The sequence below is a fragment of the Mesoplodon mirus genome, assembly GCF_964341445.2.
Source record: "Mesoplodon mirus genome assembly, chromosome: 9".
In the NCBI taxonomy this organism is placed as follows: domain Eukaryota; kingdom Metazoa; phylum Chordata; class Mammalia; order Artiodactyla; family Ziphiidae; genus Mesoplodon; species Mesoplodon mirus.
Window position 1 is genome coordinate 33,203,623 of NC_138985.1, and position 6,282 is coordinate 33,209,904.

The window sequence follows — 6,282 nt, forward strand, 5'->3', positions numbered from 1 at the left end:
TAACAAGTTTGATGTTCTCTTTTACAACAAAAATTTAGAAAACAATTATTTTGTTGTGACTAAAGGAAATGCTATACGTTTTGATATTCAGCCAAGCTTTGGAAAAAGTTGATAACTTCTTATGAAGGGTAAAATGAAATTTTCATTTTCTCTGCAGCATCTTAACATAGGTAGCTCAGAACTGAACAGTCACGTATAGAGTACCTTATACATGAAGAGGAATATGGAGGGAAACAAGCAGTCTTATTCACAACCTTTTTCTTCTTGTGTTTGATGCTTCCAGTTAGAAATTCTTATTTTAAAAACAAACAAAATTTAACAACAGTATAAACGTAAAATTTAGAAATCATTCTCTCAGGGTACCAAATTAGATGGCCCATTATGTCAATAACATAAAGCAATGCAAACATAGAAACAAACATTTTCTAAGAATAAGAAATTATTATTTTTATTGAGTAATAATAAGAATTAATTAGAAGGTTTTAATAATGAATGAACTCACATAAATTTATGTGATTATGGTATTGAATATATGTCTTAACAACATTAACTGTCTTCTTCAACCTTTTCACTTAGAAGCCATCTTGTGATAAATGAATTATCACTCTTATTCTGAAATCTATGGTACAATTAATTCAATGTGAGGTCAAGGTGTTATCCAGGCAAATAATTGCCCAGATGATTTCTGCTGCACTGAGTCCTTTTCATATAGCTTTATTTATTTTTTTTTCTGCTTATGAAACTTGGATGATATTTAGGGTTGTGTAGTGATTTTTCTGGGGAGGAAGGGACATTCTGTTAAAAAAATCAAAGCTTACTCAGTGTGAACAATACCCTTGCACCTACCTACAATACCCTTGTATTTTAAGTTGTATGTTCCGGTTGGGCCTCCTATAATTGGATAAGCATGTCATCTATACCATCTATGATTTGATAACAACAGTGAACAGAATAAAGCTGAGGATGTTAACATAAGTCATTCCATTAGATGGTCCAATTTAGTTGGATATTTTTTCTTACCCATCACTATGATTACACAACCCATTCTATGTTACCATCACCATAAGTACAGCCACAAATAAATCCTCAGGGAACTTGAACAATTAACTTGTTGAAATTCAAATAAGCTACAAATCGCAATAGGTCCTGCATGAAACTGTGGACTTATGCAAATCCCTGGAATAGACATATAAAAAACTAACCAAATAGTCCTGACTTCAGCATTCTTTGCAAGATTTACATAAGGCCTGTGTGGTCCACTAATTTCATTCTTGTATGTGAAGACGGTTTGTTGCTCACTTCAGCATAATTGTATAGGTTCAGCTATATGTCCTTTTCCAATTTTTCTTTCTATGCAGTTATGTGTATTTTTTTTTCCTCCTCTTCCCAGTCCCTAGAAACCAAGAAAAAAATATATTACATCAGCATCCTTTTTAAAAGGTTTGCCTACTTTCTACCTAGTTTCATTTTGTTACATTATTAATTTTAAATGTTAAAGGGCATATTTTTCTGTATTCTGTAATCACTTTAAATACAATATTTCAATCTGATGTCAGAAAACAATTTGGACTGACATTTAATTTTCCCTGATAAAATTTGGTAAGCTTCTATTTATACACAGCCCCAGAGTTTCCCATACTTAGACTAGGTAAATGACGGCTAGGACAATGGTGTTATTTATTATGATGTGTTATCCAATTGCACTGCACCTGTCTGGGTTAGGGGTTTACAATAATGCAATGAAAATGATTTGAAAGGGTCAGAGGTCTAATGTGTTAAGCCCATAAACAAAGACTGCCCAGGGAGAGTGTTAATCCATGTTCATTAATTTTTGAATTCACATTCTGAAAGTTCATCCAAAAATTTATGAAGCACATCAGAGTTTGGCTTCCACAGCGATAGAGACCTACTGAAACATATGGCTGGGGGGCAAAATAGAGTCCTTGGTTGTACTGCAGAGGTCCAGGTGAAGTGCAGCACATTGGGACATCCACCAGTGCTGAGAGTCCAGCCACAGAAGAGGGACACTGGGCACTGTTTCTGACACCATGAAAGGCAGAGACTCATTTCCAGTTACTCCCCAAGAGAACATCATTGCCCAAATTCAGTGGATTCAGTTTATTTGAGCATATCTGTATGCACGATAATTTAAATCATGTAAAATCGATCTACCTTATATTTCCAAGTTCCTTTGTATAGATACATACATACACATAGATATGATAGATATATATGCATGAACCACTGTTCTGATGTATTATGTAAATTATAAAAAGCATACAAAATCGATTTCTAACAGCAAAAGCATATTTCAATTTATTTTATTTTACAATTTAGTAATGTTATAAACACTCGACACTAAAACATTACTTTAACAATCTTATTTTTAATGGAAATAAAAGCACTGAATATGATTACATTTGTAAAATCTTGGTTTAACACTTTTGATATATACTAGTCTGGTTATTTTAATGTGGCACATTCTCCCCAGTGACTATTTTACCTGGAATGATAATTCACAAAGATATGAGGATTGAAAAGGAAGACTGAATAATGATACACAGTTTTTCATAAAATACACTGCTCTAAAGTATTTTACAAAAATTTAGAAGTAAATATTCATCTTCAGTTATGTTGAAAAAAATGGAAAGTTACTTTAAAACATAAAAATGTTGAAAGTTACTTTAAAAATAAAAATGTGGGGCCTCCCTGGTGGCGCAGTGGTTGAGAGTCCGCCTGCCGATGCAGGGGATGCGGGTTCGTGCCCCGGTCTGGGAGGATCCCATATGCCGCGGAGCGGCTGGGCCCGTGAGCTATGGCCGCGGAGCCTGCGCGTCCGGAGCCTGTGCTCCGCAACGGGGGAGGCCACAACAGTGAGAGGCCCGCATACCGCAAAAAAAAAAAAAAATAAATAAATAAAAAAAAATAAAATAAAATAAAAAATAAAAATGTGTACATAAAAATTCTTTGTTTTTAAAAAAAGATTAGAAAAGTGGAAAATATTCAATTTATTTAAATGTTAAGATACATTTTTTTCCACTGACAACACGTTCATATGACTCTGTCCACTGTTATACTCTATCTTACCTTTACAGCAGATGTTCCAGATCCAAAGTCTATACCCCACACCCACAGGTCTCTCTGCTATCGATGCACTAGCCTGGTTTCAATTCCTAATATCCCAACCTGTTTTTCCCTAACTACCATCACCATTTTATTTGATATTCCTTAATTATTATTATTTTTCTATTTATTCTCTTTTCCACTCACCTCCTCAAGTCAGCCCTCCTGAACACCTTGGCCTGGGCAGGTCCATCAAACTCTCTCCCAGGATCCAGCAATTAATCACCTTGTGCGTTTCTGCCCTTAGATTGTAAGGGGAGTGAAGATAGAGGCTGCTGTCTTTCCTGTTCACAAATAGCCTCTCTTCTCTAGTCCAATGGTTTTCACTTAGACAGTAAATATAGTGTTGGACAAATTAATTATGAGATAATCCAAAGCAAAAGCAAAAAAATTCAAAGATAAAGATGATTTACCTTGTAAGAGAAAATTGAACCATTCTCATTATAGTCAAGTAGAAAAGAATTGTGCAAATAAAATAACGTCTAAGAAAAAGTTCCCAGCAAGAGTGAAATGGAAGTAATAGTTTATATTCTTGACTGAACTCCTTTCATTGCATGAATGAGAGAAACAGGGATCTGTTTTACAGGTTTTCCTCAGCCTATCCAGCACAGAGATGACTGCTACACTCTGTGATAAAAGAATCTACACTCTGCATGTAGATTCTTAAATATATGGTTGAGCTTTTCATAAATTAAGAAAACTCTTTGGAAATCAGAAGCACATTCAGAGTATAATTCTTAGAGGGCTTTTTGTTAGCAAAGCCATTGTTGTCTTAGAAGCCCTCTGGGGATACCTAGGTAGTAGGGTTTAGAATTTATCTGGTTGGGCGGTGACGGGAGACAGAGTCTGAGTCTTGAAGGAAGGGGGCTGGTCTGAGACTCCCCAAAAAAGCAGGAACTCTGTGAGGCATCCAAGGTGATAGCCTTCCAGGGTAAAATATTTACAACCCCCCTGGCACATCACTGCCCTGCTCAAAACCCTCCAGTGCCTTCCCCTTCTCATACAGATGAAAATGAAAAAAACCCAAAGGGAGCCCGCCCATGGGACCTGGGCCATAGCCAGAGCCCCAGCTCATCTCCCACCACACTTCCCCTCCCTCACCCTGTTGCCGAAACTCGGCCTCTGTTCACCAGTGCCTAATAGAAACATGGATACAGAGCTTTAGGTGAAGTAGAACAGAGTAGCTTTATTACTTTGCCAGGCAAAGGGGCCCACAGCGGGCTAGTGCCCTCAAGACTGCATGACCCACGCTGGAGGGGTTAGTGAGGAGTCTTACAGTGTTCAAGGAGCAGGGTGTGATCAGCTCGTGGACAATTCTCGGATTGGTTGGCATCAAGGTGAAGTTCCAAGCATCATCAACTTTCTGGTTCTAACCAGCCTAGGGTTCATGTGCTTAAGGTCCACTTCAGCAATCTCCATCTGGTGAGTGTGCTTCCTGTAAAAAAAAGCTTAGGAATATGTATCAGGCCTTTATCTGTATCTTTCAAAAAACTGGGGGTTTGGTGATTCTGCGATGTTGTAGATTTATAGTCTAAACTGTTACCAGTCCCCAGCCCAACAGCTCTTCTTTGTTTCTATTGATACATCCTCACATTTCCCAATATTCACTCTTGAGTCAAACTTTTACTTCAAAAGAAAAGGACATGGGGGCTTGCTCACAGTTTCAATTCCACTCCTCCACACTGATCTGGCTTCTACTGAAAATGGCAAGTTTACGTCCACCTCAGGGCTCACACAATTCTATTTCTTCACCTAGTAATGTTTATTTTCTCAGAAGCATCCCTATATTCTTCCTATCACTTCATCTTGGTATGTGCTCAAATGTCTCCCCCAGACAGAATGTTCCTGAATACCCTGTAAAAAGTAACACTCAAGCATCCCCTAGCATTTAAACCTGCTTCATTTTTCTTCAGGGTACATAGCATTATCTATTATCTTGTCCCATCATACCATTATATTATGTATCATATTAGTGTATTTATTACTCTTTCTAACTCTGACACATGGTGACAACTCTTTCCTGTATCTACAACTACAATAAAGTGTCTGACATACACGTGGCATTTAGTATATTTACTGGATGAAACAGTTTTGGTTCATTTGGATTCTATTTTGCTATGACCTATGGCAACAGTCCAGTATTGTTTCCCTCCAAAGGGAACTAAAGTGTTGCCTTAGACCATCATTAAATTATCATATGCAAAAATGATTTTAAATGCTACTTACAAAATTCCATATGTATTTTACACTTTTCTAAGGGCTAAAGATATGCACAGTTATGTGAATTGTCTGTGTTCCTCATAAATAAGACAAGCTCAGCCTGATTTGTCTTTTCTCCTAATTCCCCCTATTTTTTATAAAATGAATTTTAATTCACCTTTATTTTAACATAATAAAGTTAATAATTAAAAAAACTTTATCTGTTTTAATTCAATGGTTAGGATTATGAAAACATTTTATTAAAATCTCTACTAAACTATCTTTTCATACCATTTCTTCCTTTGAGTTTATTTTTTGCTTCACGCCAAATTATTTCCCTAGAACCTTTCTTGTTGCTATTGAGAAATCCACCTTTGGCTAAATGATCGTTGCTTCACAGCTACGTGTCTATTGTTCCTGGTCTTATAGGATGTTCTCTGTATCTTTATCACTCTGTAATTTCTCTGGGCTATGTATTTGAACTGAGTTTGGTTATTAGGCACTTTTAATTTCTCACACCTTTTCTCTTCATAGATTGTCTCTGTCTTTCTCTTAATCCCCAGCTGCAAGAACTCTCCTGAGAAGGATGCCTGAGTTCTCCAGCTCTCCCCTATATCTCTAAACTTCTTATTTTCCATGAATTCGTTTGTTTGAGGCACATGCTGGATACTTAACTCAGTACTGTTTCCAGCTCAACATCAATACCTCTCTCCAGATTATCATTGAACTGATTGTTCCAAGGGGATTTAATTAGTTTCTTATTGTTGCTGTAACAAATTACCCCATATTTAGTGCCTTATAACAACACAGATTTGTTATTTAAAGTTCTGGAAGCCAGAAGTTCAGAAAGTGCTTCACACAACCAAAGTCAAGGTGTCTGCAGGGCTGGTTCCTTCCGGAACCTCAAGGGGAGAATCTTGCCTTTCCTGGGCTCCAGAGATACCTGCATTCTTTTTGGTT